Genomic DNA, 14,083 nt, shown 5'->3' with positions numbered 1-14,083 from the left:
GTCACGATGTTTAGAGAGTGTGTCTTCATGGTAAATCCATTGACTTGAAAGGTATTGCAATGTAAAGAATTTATAAAGAAGCCAAAGAAGTTATCTTCTAAAATATGTAGGGTCAGTTTTATAGTAACCAGGACAAGACAGTGAAATAAACCAGAAAAAAACCCCTTTAAATAGTAAGTAATAGAAATACAAAGAAAAGCAGTTTTCAGGAGGAGAAAAATAAACCAGTGGAGCAAGAAAAAATAGAATAACTCTGTCCTTGACTAAATTCTCAGAGCATTTAAGATGCCATGGGATGAGAAGACTCAGGATTTTTCATTACTGGTTGAGCTGAAGGAATCTGAAAATACATGCTTGCTGTCCCTAAAGGATGTCAGATAAAGAGATGTTGACTGTTGTTGCTGGGAAGGTCCACTGAGCAGCAGTAGATGCTGCTCTGACTTCTCCCTTTGGGACAGTAGCAGCTAAGCTTGGCTTTTCAGGTTCTGGCACAGAAAAAGCTGGAAATGGGACTGTGGCTGTTTTGCCACTGTTGATAACCTACCTCCTTAAATGCCTGCTTGCTTTGCCACTGCACAGAGCCAGTCCTGGTGGGAGGGTTTAGTTTAGTCTCAGTACAGGAAATACTTTAGGAGTCCCTTGTTGGTCTTCTGCCTTTGATGTCAATCTCAAACGCCTGTCTTTCCTGAGGACTGTCGCATGCTGCTGCACATTAAAAACTTAGCTTTCTGTCAGGCTGTGAATATCTTCAGGATCAGGTCTTTTCCTCGTGATTGTTAAAAGAGGAGTTTTTTCTGAATCATTTCATATTTTTGCATATTGTGCGTTGAAATAAGCAGGAAAAATTTGCTGATGGCACCCAGGCTTGGGCTGAAAGATGCTGCATAATCCTCTGCGAGGCTTTGGGAGTGGGAGTTTGACATGCAGAGATTCAATACAGACTGAATTTTCATGTCAGACAGAGATATTGTGAATCAGGTGAAAATTGGGATGGAGCCTAGACAGAACCAACATGAACCGCCTGAAAAAACTGAGAGCTTCTCTCTGTAACTCATCCATGTTCAGTTCTATAGATGGACTGTATAGCCTATAATAGACTTCTTTTATGGGATCATGTAAAAATATCCCTGACAACAGATGGACTTTGAGTCAATGAAAGCTAATTACATTTTACAATTCCACAGACATGTAAATTTGTTAGGATGAAGGAAGGATTTTGGAACCATGTGCAGCCTTTTTAGTGAGTCTTTATTTTGAATAGCAACCTGACAAATTATCAGGCTTATGTAAAAGCTAATATTATGATTGTTCTCTTCCCTGAGAAACTCATTTTCTTCCTGACTTGATGTTGATTCAACATATGCCTGTAATTCCCATTTGTGCACTGAAGTACTGCTCTTGGAAATGAAACAGTATTACATTAAAAGTCTTCGAAGTCAGAGTGCCATTTCAGGGGAGGTAATATCGTGTATATGTCACATTTAGTCTCTATTAGTTTACTTAGGATGAGTGTCTAACACTGGAAAAAATGTCAGAATATAAAAAATGCCCAAATGGGTCTGGTCAGCAGTCCTTCTGAGTATTCTGCTTCTGACAGTGGCAATATGAGATGCTGTTTTGGGGGAGCACATGAGCTTGGTCACACTCTGCAGTCCATCTCCCATCAACATTTGTTTATAAGGAATGGAGAAGACACATCTCTGCTTGGTCCTGTCAGCACTGATTTATGAATCTGTTGTCCATGAATTTATCTCATCTATTTTGAACCTGCTAAAACTATTCTCTGCCACAACCTTCTATGGCCATAAGTTTCAAAAGTTTAATTAGCTAATGCATAAAGAAATACTTTCTAAGTAATAACAGTTCTATATGGCATCAGGATTTTACAGAAGTAAAATCTTCCAGCCTTTTCCTCTTGAGTTAAGTGTTCCAACTTTTCCAATGTTTTCTTATAAGACAGCTTTTCCATCACCTACTTACTCTTCTCTGTACTCTTTCTAATTCTGCTTTGTCCTTCTTGAGATTATAAAACCACATGTATCACTGATAAGGTAGATGCACTAGAAGTTTTATATATATATATATGTGTGTGTGTGTGTGTGTGTGCAAAATTATGGCATCTAGGTGATTTCCTTCCAATGATATCTGATGTACTGTATCACAAATACACTTGCGAGATCCTCCTGTTTTTTCTTGTTGTCGGCATGATATGCAACTATCCAAAAGTTCTCAATTTCATCTTCAGACTTGGAGATGTTGCTGCTCACTCCCATTTTCAGGTCATTGATGAAGTCTGATAAAACAGGCTCTAGAACTGATCTCTGAGGGACCATACCGTTCACTCTTCTCCATCCTAAAAATAACCAGTAAGCCTTATGCCTTGCTTCCTACACTTTAATTAACTTTCAGTCGTGAAAAGAACTCCACCTTCACGGCAAATGAGTTTTCTAATTAGTTTTTCTAATTAAGTTTCTTTAAGAGTTTTTTGTCAAAACTGTTTTGAAATTTCAAATACATATTGTACGCTTCATTCCCTTTATAGATTGACACCCTCATAGACATGTTCATTCTGTGGTTGCATGCTCTGAAAAGCTTCCAGTCTAAAGAAAAGCATAACTGTATCTGTTACCTTAAGAAGCTGAAGCACAATGTTTCTCTTTTAAAATTTCCTACTTGCTCATTTGTCACTCAGTCAGGACCATTTAATTATAATAAGCTCTTCAAGGCAGAGCCAGGCTTTGTGCTTTCTGTTCCTACAGAACCAAAGAGAAAGTTCCAACTCACAGCTGGGACTCTTAGGAACAGCAGTAGTACAACAATATCTCAATTTCATGTTAGGCTTTTTGTCAGCTGATCTCAAAGCAATCATAATTTCCCTTCCCAAGGAAGGAAAACCAAAAAGAGCAAGGCATTCAAGTGGAAGAAGCAGGAATTGAACCCAGGTCACCCAAACCTTAGTTCTACTGCACTCTACTACTCTCTACTCTTTCCTAAGCCCAGGGATCTTAAATCTAAAGGTGCATTAGCATTTTGACCACAGCTCCTCCCCTCTTTTTTCCATTAGCAGTGAGCTGAATTAAATTCCTGCACCTGAAGACTGGACATACTCAAATTCTGTGGAAATTCATGTTTATATGCATTCCAGATTTTTTTTTTTGTTTGCAGTTTAAGCTCATCCCATATCTTGAAGAGGTTTTTTTTTCTTTTTTTTTTTTTACTTAACAAGTTCCCAGTCTTTATATTTTACCTATCCTCAACCTTCCTGTTTACATGGCAAGCCTTCCCACCCCCAACACTGAACGAGCTTTTGACTGCTTCACACTTAATCAGCATTCCTTTATTAAAAAGCTATTAATTAGCTTCTCAGTGGCCCAATCTACTGACTATTGTGATAATTGTAAGACTTTTAGGGCTTTTTCCCCCACTTTGTTGACAGACCGTTGGACTTAGAAACAGCACCACAAGGAATGTGGGCTCATCTTTGTTTCAACATACTTAAGGTGCTTTTATCTGTAGGTTTGCCTTGAACAAAATCCTGTTCAAATTGTACTAAGCCCCAGATAAACCTCTCTTTCAGATTATAGTTTCCAACTGAACTCCTGTGCACTGAAGAGAGGGCACCGAATTCTTGATTGTTTCAAGAAAACCTCTTTGAGTAATCCCTTGAGCTTGCCTACGGGGCTTGGATTTCCTAATGGATGCTTTGATGACAGGAGATAAGAGCCAAAGGTACCTTTATTCTCTTAGAAATTGCTCCAAACAAACAACCTCGATGATTAAAGCTAATAGAAATACCTGGAAGATTGATAGCTTGCAGAGCACTGCTGAGTGAATGAATAACTTCCCCTTTAGTTCCAAAAGCTAATATTTGTCCACATTTGCTGCCTTTTAAGAAAGTGCAACGTTTTTTGTATGCAGAGTGTTGATCAGGAACAAACAGACACCATTCAGCTATTATTTGAATTTTAAACAAAGCCTCCCTACTTCAGCTGTTGAAGCAGTGTTCTGCATGGGCCCATTTATAATAATTCAAACATGGCACGGGGAGGGTCGCTAGAGTAAAGTACATATAAGTGTGAACATGATACTCTTGTAAAAGTCTTTAATGATGTGAATGGGCAGCGCACTATGGTATTCTATACATGGGTTTTAAATTGCACAAAGGGCCTGTAAAACTCCTATATCTGTTCCCAAGTAATACACCTATCAGAGAGTTGAACAAATGGAAACCAAACTCTGCAGCAAATAAAAGTCTTAAATTTACAATGCTGGATTATAAAATGGTGTCTTTCAACAGCAGCTCTGACTTATTTCATGTTCTGATGAAATCATTGCTTGCGAATGCCAAGAAATTCAGCTGTAAACTTTTGGCAATAAGGAGACTTTCCTTGGAACTGCTGGTTTTGAAAACATCTGTAAGTAAGGAATCCACTGCAGAACCAATAAAAGGGGCTGAAGAGACCAAAACTTTCACTAACACCTCGTAACACAGGCAGTACTCTGAGTGCCACCAAGCCCTGCTCCCTGGTATGTGGGTTATGTACATACCAGAATTCATTTCCAAAATGGGGGTTTTATGATTCCCAGTGTCACGGCGCATGCAGTCAGGGAGTGTATCACATAACAAAGCAATCTAACAATAGAGCTGCGAATCGCTGAACATTTGGTTTTGAAGTGATACAGCCCAGGGGTGGGGTGTTCTGATATTGAAAATTCCTCAGCTTGCTTTCACTCAACAAAAGCGAAACCTTAAAAAGATCAGCTCTGAGCGAGTGGTTTAAGGAATTTCCCCTTTTATAACCACATCGAGGAAGGGTCTGAATTAATCTCATTTTCCGTAAAAGATGGTGGAGTATGGAGTTAGGAGTCATGAGAGAAGCCCGGAGGTTCCAGGGTGAGGAGGGTGTGGGGATGTTTTGACAGTTGAAAAGGAAATTGTGAGCTGCTGTTGACTCAGAGCTTCTTTCCCTTAGCCCAGCTCATCACACGGCCTTCGGAGCTCAGCTTTAGCTGAAATGGACTTACTGAAATGGAAACAGAAGTGTGAAGTGAGATTTAAAACTGTGCTTGATCCACTGACTGAGGCCTGGGTATTCAACTGCCTTTAACATGTCCTCTCCAGAATCAGCCTTGGGAAGGACTCCTGATATGGAGAAGGCACAGATTTAATTTAACTTTTCCTCCCCCTTTTTCTGCTTGTTCTCCATACAACACCTCCTGTGCTGCTTTGGTACAACAACCTGTGGTCCCCACAGAGGCTCCCTGACAAACCAAGAGATCCTGTGCTCTGAGCAGCACTGCTCTGACTACATTCAAAACCTAGTGATCAAATCCTTTCCCTGTCCTCTGCATTGCGGAGAGGGAAAAGGCTGCCTGTCCTCTCTTCTCTCTGTTGGGTGCCTCATCCCTAGCAAGCCATAAGTCTCCAGCAACTGGGAAAAGTGCAGCTCATTCAGTGATGCCCACCCAGCAGGAGCACAACCATGGATCTTTCTGCCCCTTGCGTCAGTGCTTGGCAGAGGGGTGAATGAAATCCATTTTTTCATTACTGTTGTCACCATTTAATAAAACATGATAAAAACAAATTAAAGATCTTCTTGAAAAGAGTAAAAATAATTTTTTCGTATTATTTTTGGGGAGGCCACTGTGTGAGAGATTGAATTTTTTTCTGAAAAAGCCTTGATTTCATGCTGAGGGACAAAATTGCACTTTTAAAGACTTCTTTTTCACATTAAAAATCAAGGCAATTTTTCACTTACAGCTTCTAGGAGTTCAGGTTTAGATAATCTCTCTCTTCTACCAGCATGTCATCCACAGAAAAGGAGTTGAGACTTGTAACAAAGACTATTGACTTGATAGCATCAGAGGTTATTACGTGGGACTTGTGGGATGATGATAACCTAGATGATCAGCACGATCTTTTTTTTGTTTCACAACCCCTTAGAAGACTGGGGCAAAGAGCTCCCATCCATCTGCAAATCTTCTGGGAGCAGAGTCCACCAGTCCAGACTGGAGACGGGGAGGCCAGCTGGAGAACGGCGATATGACCTCCATGCAGGTTTTGAGGAGTTCTGGGTAGGTCAATTCTCAGGCCAAGTGCAGAAGCGCTCACCCTTGTGTTATATTAAACCATGGCAAATCCTTCCATGCCTTTGGAGGATGCTCAGCGTGGCAAAGCAAATCTTACCCCTCTGAACTTATGCCTTATGTTTGACGTAAAATCTGGGGTGGTCTTTCGATTGGGCACTGGGTCATACCAGGTTAATATGACCCATGACTCCCTTCATCTCTAGCAGGGGAAAAATAAATCTATTAATCAGTAACTAAATATTTCAGAAGGAATCCTAATATATGTAGCATACAATGTTCAGTGACAGTAGGAGAAATATTAAAATTTTACTTGGCTGACAAGACTTTATTCTGATACACTTTAATTTGTACTTTCTGTTTGTTTCCAGTCTCCTGTTCTCTTTTCATTTATGTAGTGAACCAGGAGCAATCATGCTGACCTGCTGCCAGCATTTCTTAATTCTCCTTAATGAGGACAACCTCCCCACCAAGCCTGATCCTGAAAACCTAGTTTGTGAGTATGAAAAAGATTAGATTAGTATTTTAGAGCTGTTGAGTTATTAGCAATATGAAATACAAATAAATATGGTTTCTCATGCCAAATACTATGAATTGCACTGTGTAAATGTTTTTTTACAACCCACATCTCAAAAAAAATGTAATATTGATTGAAGTAAAAAGTTATTTATAAAGGAGCAAGTTGAAAAACAAAAACCTAAAACAGAAGTATTTTTCGTTAGCATACTTCATTGTGTAAATAAATAGAGAAATAAGGATATGATTTCATGTCTCATAGAAATTAGAAGTGCTAGTCAGAAAGTAATTACTCGATTCAATTTTATGATACTTTTTCGGATGTCAGCATCTTCTTTCTGTTTCACATAATCAAGAAACAATATTGCTTGTGATCCCTCAGAAATTTGACACAGAAATCGTTCCACATACCAGCAGCCACACTAAAGAAAGAAAGAAAGAAAGAAAGAAAAAGCTCTGCTCTGGAATAATCAATAGCTTCCTAGTTTACTTATTCTTCTAAAACTGGTGGCTCAAATCCTTTAGCAGCCCCTTTTAAGCCCAAATGTAAATGCTGATATCCTGCATCAAGGTACTGTGTCTGAAATCATTGCCTTGCTGGTTCTTCTGGGAGCAGAGAAACAAAATCTCTTTTGAAGCATGTTTGTAAAAAATAGTATGTTATCAACATCAGCAAAAGTGGAACAGCTCTGTAGCTACAGCTGAGCTTGTGAAAGTGCTGGAAGGACCCTGTGGAGCTTGGGATTTCTAGATGTCAGAACAGAGTTCTTCATCCCTTTGAAGACATCATATTTGTGATGATAGATGATAGCCCATTACCCACTCCTTCTGGGCACACACCCCCTCTCCTCCATGAACAGAAAGATGAAAGGTAAACGTTAATGTTCCTTGATATCCGCAGATGCTTTTGCAGTGGTGCTTGTTCACACATATTTACAAAGAAGTATCCTTGCTTCTCTCCGACTAGCGGTGTTTCCAGACAACTGCCGCAAGTGCTTTGCACTCACAGCTCATCCCTTCTCTAGCTTTGCATCTGCATGGTGTGCAGTGTTGCTGTCTTGCTGTGCTGTGCGGGGTGAAGCGGATGGCCAGAGCTCACACCTTTCCTTGTTTGAGGCCAGAAGCGTGTGCCGCACCCCAGATAATCCTGTGCTCCTTGCAGAAACTGATTAAGGCGGCATTGCTGGGAGGGAAAGGCCTTTGATGCTCAGTTGGTTTCCCACATCTCTAAGCCACCAGAGAGAAGGAGGTAGGGAAGAAATTACATGAATAAATCTGTGCTATCCCATACTGAGAATTTTTGATGAAGCTCCAGTCAGTCACAAAGAGAAGTCATGAAAGATGAATAATAAAATAGGTGGGTATCTGAGTTTATTGTCATTAACCTAGCTGATGAGTGGGGGTATACTAAGCCCTCAGCTTTTGACACCGTTGATGTTAGCTCTTGGGAGCTGAGGTAGGCCACTGCTGAGGGCGCTTGAAAAATCCCACCCTACGAGTCAAACAAACTATATTAGTCTAGCGACCTGCATTTGAACCCACTTGCCTTTTAAAAATAAACCCTCGTACAAATCCCAAAAGCAGCATATGGTTAGTTCACATCATGGACTAATAATAGCTTACATCATCTTATTCTTAAAATCGGTCCTTTTTTGAATTATGGGAACACCAAAAATAGTGTTGGAAAATTCCAGAGCCTACCAATCCTACAACCTAGAAGTGGCCAATCCTTTTTTTGAACCTATTAAAAAAAAAAAAAAAGGAAAGAAAAAATCCCAACCTCTAAAACTACAACCTTTGTCTGCCAAGTTTCAGCCTGGAACACATTTTTACAGCACTTATAATCCCCTGAACAAACTAGGTTTATAATGGAAGTGCTGACAGACCTTTAGCTATTCCAGCTATCTTAATAGCTCAGCTGTATTTATTTTTCATTACATTTAAATATAATTGGTTGAGGTTTAACTCTAGTTCAATTTGATGAGAACCTTTTCATTTAAATATCAGTTCTGGGAAATGGGTCCTTTCTTGGGTGCTTTTTGGAGTTATTATGAACATAATTTTAGGGTTGCTTTTTAAACTTTTTGTACTACCATATTTGTGTGGTTTTCCTTTTAATTCAAAGTGCAAGAGATAAAATAAGCATTCTCATGGAGCATATGGTACTCAATTGTGGCTTGAATCCCAGTGTGAGGAATTCCACTAGAAGTTTCACACATTCTGTTTTGGTCTCAATTAAGAAATATTTGAGCTGGCTCGGCACATCAGCGGAAAAGCAATGCACGGATCCTTGATGCTTTCCTGAACTTCTTTTGATAAATCTGAGTGGAGGAGAAGGGAAAAGAGGCAAGTTATGAACTGTGGAAACCCAGAAATGCATGTGTCAGGGATCACTGGTGGGATAGTTGTGGAATTAGCTTAAATATGATATGTCCATACTCTCCAGATTGAATATTTTATTTTTTTTCTGGCTGAAATATGATCAAGATGGAAGAGCTTTGAAATTGAGAATTGGGAGGCAAGAAAACCAAACTCAGCCGAATTACTTTAAAATACCAAATCTAGCCAACTGTTATCCCACAGAGGAAAGTACCTTCTGAAGTGAGAAATGTGGGATTTAAACTTGGTGTTTAACTACTGTCATACATGACAGGTGATGTCAGTGTAGATGGAGTCATACTTATTAATACTATTACTGATATTAGAGTAGAAGATAGAAGTGTAATTTTAAGGGGGCTCAGTACAATAATTTTTATATAATTTAGTGGAACCATTTAAATGACTCTGTCCAATATTTTTCATTGTATAGAATAAAGAGCCATGTCTACCTTTTTCTAAATGAAAACTTTAGCTTTTCTTTAAGGACTGTGGTCTTTTTCTAGAAAGTGTGATTTAGATAGAAAGTCTTAAAGAGATGGATAATCCCCTGGGGAATTTACCCCAATTGCTCTCCTTCTGCTGAAAAGATTATTTCCAGTGTTTTTTGGTCTTTTTATGTCTATTTCTGTATGAGTACAGAGTCTTCAGTATTTCTTTTCCTTATGAATACATGATTATTGATTATTTGCAACCGCCATTTTGTTTTTTAGCTTACTATTCTATAAAGTAAATAGACTAAACGTTTTAAATCTCTTGCTGACAGATATTTTTCCAAGCCTTGAATAATTTCTCAAGGCAAGGACTAAAGAGACTTTCTTAGGTATATTATTCCATTGGATGCTCATATTGATTTGGCTATCCAAGTGATTTGTAAAGCCTTTTCAGAATCACTGCTCCCAAAGACACAATTCATATTTTGTTGTAATGGCACCATTCTTCTCTCTTTGAACATGAATATTCCACTTGCCTGTGCAGTGTCAGGAAGCATGCATGATTGCACTCACCTTACCTTATCAAGCAGTCTAGATAGTGCAGTATATAGTCCCGAACCTGACCTTCTCCAGAACTTCTTCATTCTCCCAGTCTCTGCCTTCACCTTCTGCAACTTGGGCAGTGTGGCTGGAGCACTTGCCAGTGAAGACCAAGATGAAAAAGTCATTGAGTACCTCAGCCTTCTCCATATCCTGAATAATCAGGTCTCCTGTTTCCTTCCAGAGAGGGCCCACATTTTCCTTTAGTCACCGACGTACCTATAGAAGCTTTTCTTGTTGCTTTTGATGTCCCTGGCCAGATTAAATTCTATCAGGGCTTCAGCTTTTCTAACGTGGTCCCTGGCTGCTCAGATAATGTCTATGCATTCCTCCCAGGCTACCTGTCCTTGCTTCCACTCTCTATAGGCTTCCTTTTTGTGTTTGAGTTTGTCCAGGAACTCTTTGTTCATCCATGCAGGCATCCTGGCTTTTTTGCCAACTTTGTTGGAATGCATTGTTGCTGAGCTTGGAGGAGGTGAACCTTGAATGTTAACCAGCTTTCCTGGGCCCTTCTTTCCTCCAGGACTCTATCCCATGGTACTCTACCAAGCAGATCCCTGAAGAGGCCAAAGCCTGCTCTCCTGAAGGACAGGGTAGTGAGCTTGCTGTGTGACCTTCTCGCTGCCCTAAAGATGAACTCCACCATTTCATGGTCACTGCAACCAAGGCTGCCCTTGAGTTTCACATTTCCCACCAGCCCCTCCTTGTTGGTGAGAACAAGGTCCAGCATAGCACCTCTCCTTGTTGGCCTCTCTATCACTTGGAGAAGTATGTCATCGTCAATGTATTCAAAAAACCTTCTGGATTACCTATACCCTACTGTGTTGTCCCTCCAAGAGACATTGGGGTGGTTGAAGTTGCCCATGAGGACCAGAGCTTGTGAACATGAGGGTGCTTCTATCTGCCTATAAAGGCCTTCATCCATCTTCCTGGTTGGGTGGCTGGTAGCAGGCCCCCACTATAATGTCACCTGTCCCTGTCCCTGCCCTCCCTTTGATTCTGACCCATAGGCTCTCAGCTGTCTCCTTATCCATCCCCAGACAGAGCTCCATACGCTCCAGCTGGTTGCTGACATAAAGGGTGACACTCCCTCCTTTTTTCCCCTGCCTGTCCTTCCTAAAGAGCTTGTATCCATGCATTCCAGCACTGCAGCCATAAAAGTTATCCTACCATGTCTCTCTGATGCCAAACAGATCATAGCCCTGCAGGCATGCTCACATCTCTAACTTCTCCTGTTTATTCCCCATGCTACCTGCGTTTGCACAGAGGCATTTAAATTGGGTCATGTATGTCACATTGTGACCTACAGAAACAGAGCCAGCTGTTCCCTGGTAATCACCAAGGTTCAGTGTTATCTAATGGAGTTCAGTAGGGGTTGACTCATGCACAAAACCTATTGCAAATTAGGATATACAAAAGTCTGTAACCAGTCAAATTAAGCCTGGGTGTCTAACATATACTGTGCAGCTGACCAGAATGCAAAATAAAGCTAAATTGCAGAGCTTCCAAAGTACATTATGTGTGTTTGGTACACACATCATTGGTACAGGGAAAAAAAAAAAAAAAAAAACCAAAACAAACAACACCTCAAAGCTAGCTGATAATACACAAGATACAGTTTTTTTACAGTGCTTGATATCACTTTGTTGGCAGGAAGCAGAAAACAGACATTAAACCACATGTAAAAGAGGAAAGAAAATAAAGGGATGTGGAAAAGAAAATAATCAATGGAAGAACTGATGTTAAAGCAGAGTAAGTCTGTATTGCATCCGCTATGCTTATATCAGGGGGTTGGTAGCCACACAAATAGTGAATTTAAGCAATTAGCAGTGTCCCCTTTCCTTGGCTGGATTTACTATGTTTGTATTCTGCTCATTAACACACCCAAGTTCTAGCCTGGGACCTTCGTGATCTGCAGTCAGCAATTCTGCCTGGAAAGCCAAAAATTAGCCTGTGCTTTGCCAAGCCAGAAGGAGCCTTGTTATGCCAATCTCAGCTGACAACTGCTTTTTGCATCCCTGCTGATGCTTGCCCCATATCAGCTCTGGGAGAACAGCAGAAGAATCAGGAGAGTTGCATATGGCTGGGCTGATCCAGCAAGCAGATTTCTGGGCTGTGTGGTGTTGGGAGCTGTGGCTGACCCACCACCCACCCATCAATGGAGTACTGAGGCTGCCAGAGAAAGCTAGAGCTGAGGGCAGAGTATGACAGACCTCCAGAACTGGAACTGAAATTCTAAGTCTTGATGTCATTCATAAAGGCCTTTCAGCTTTAACTGGGTTTTTTATGGGTTTGGGTTTTGTGTGTCTGTGTTCTTTTTTTTTTCCCCCCTTTTCTTTATGGTTTTTAAGCTAAAAATTAAGTCCAAGATTGTTTTATTGCTAGGAAAATCAAAAGAAAAAGTAAACTTGTTTCTGGATCCAACAAAGATTTTTCAATGTGCTTCTCACTTCCTATCTGAAATAAAGTCAGTCACAGTATTATCACTATTTGATAGCATATTAGTAGAGCTGTTTCAAGCTTATAATTTCTTATATTGTAATAGTTAATATTCTGATTAAAAAAATAAAGCACAATTTTTTTCTTTCTCTAAATATGTATCGCTGTGGCACCAGTAGCGTCCAAATAAATGTTAGGGTTTTGGTTTTTTGGAGTTGGTTTTTTCCCCCCCTTTTTAAAAGCTTCCTATTTTTAAAGAGTCACACTAACATCCATGATCCCAAATACTTCACTCAACAAAACTTGTCCAGAGCTTATGACTGCAGGGCAAGCACATTCTCCCAGGAATCCCAGGGCTGCCATGAGAAACTGACTCTCCTCATCCTGAGGAATTCTCCTCCAAAACTTTTTACATCCCCAAAAGACATATTTTGAGACATCCAGAGAAACTGGTGATGGTTGCTATAGAACTGTGAAATCCATAGCATAACTCCATTGCATTTTGAGTGACCCTGTCTAAAACCAAATTTCCACTCCAGCCAGCCACCCACACTAGTGGTGCTCAAGCTGGGGCTGGCAGAACCAGCAGGGCTCCCACCACCTTTAGCTGTGAAAATCAAGTACCACAGGCAGGCAGAGGCAGAGTGTTGGCATTATTCATTGTCACTGATGATGGAGCAAATTGATGACACAGTTACTAATTCAAACCATTTGACTGTAGTTTCCTTTCTAACACAAACCTGATGCAATTTCATGGCTTTCTGGGAAGTAGCCAAGCAATGCTGGATTATGGCCCTTACAGCAATGCAGCACTAAAATGTTATCAAAAGCATTTGAGTATCTTCATGCTTTCAGGCATCAGGTGCTGCAGAGAAAAAGATATCATTTTCTCTGGAGCACTCTCAATTGAAAAAAAAGCTAATAGACTACTGAGAGTACACAAAACTACTAAGTTTTTCATACTAAAATGTATTATTTTAGCTCTGGCTGAATCTTGAAATACGTTTGTTAATTTACTAATTATATGTTGATCTATTTAGATACTATCATGGTAGGGTTTAATATTTCCTGCCACCATCACCATGTTGTTTTGTGTATCTTCATATTTTTAACTAAGAGAACTTTCAAAGGATTTGATTATTTTTCTTAGATCCTATGTAAGATTCTTTTAAAATAATTTGCTCTACTTCCATGCTCATGCTACTGACAGCCCGTTAGAATTAAATGAGAAATCCCTTCTCTAAAGAGTACATTAAGTCTTTCTGTCAATTACTATTATCTTTTGGAATCTATACCAAATTATTTTCCTGTTCAAGTGGGAAAACTAAGTCTTTTAGTGAAGACTTTGACTTATTTTCAAACTGTTGCTATCAGCATCTTGAACAAGTAAATATACTAAGTTATGTTTAGATCACCTGTTATGTCATCTGCTGAGTCAATAGATTCTCTGGATATATCCAGGTATATCCTATCCTTAGCCTGCAGTAAACACACAGGATAAAAAAATCTGTAGCTACTGAAAAGTTGTATGTCCTACCTGCAGTCTGTAAGCACAGCTTTATGGAAATACATTACAATCTATCTTTTTCCATTTTAGTGGCACTAGGGTTCATTCCATACAAAATTTGCAG

The 14,083-nt window shown here is 39.8% G+C and overlaps 1 long non-coding RNA gene across 1 annotated transcript in view; it reads left to right on the top strand.

Moving 5' to 3' along the window:
- Nucleotides 1-14,083, top strand: part of LOC308065050 — a 132,310-nt gene that overhangs the window by 32,729 nt on the left and 85,498 nt on the right. The window contains exon 1 of the long non-coding RNA XR_013928635.1: nt 1-14,083. This exon is cut by the window's left edge and continues 32,729 nt beyond it; it is cut by the window's right edge and continues 78,590 nt beyond it. This is a non-coding gene — a long non-coding RNA (uncharacterized lncRNA).

The sequence above is a fragment of the Falco punctatus genome (assembly GCF_963210335.1).
Source record: "Falco punctatus genome assembly, chromosome: 5".
NCBI lineage: Eukaryota > Metazoa > Chordata > Aves > Falconiformes > Falconidae > Falco > Falco punctatus.
Note: the sequence above shows the minus strand (reverse complement) of the source record. Positions and strands in the feature narration are given on the sequence as shown.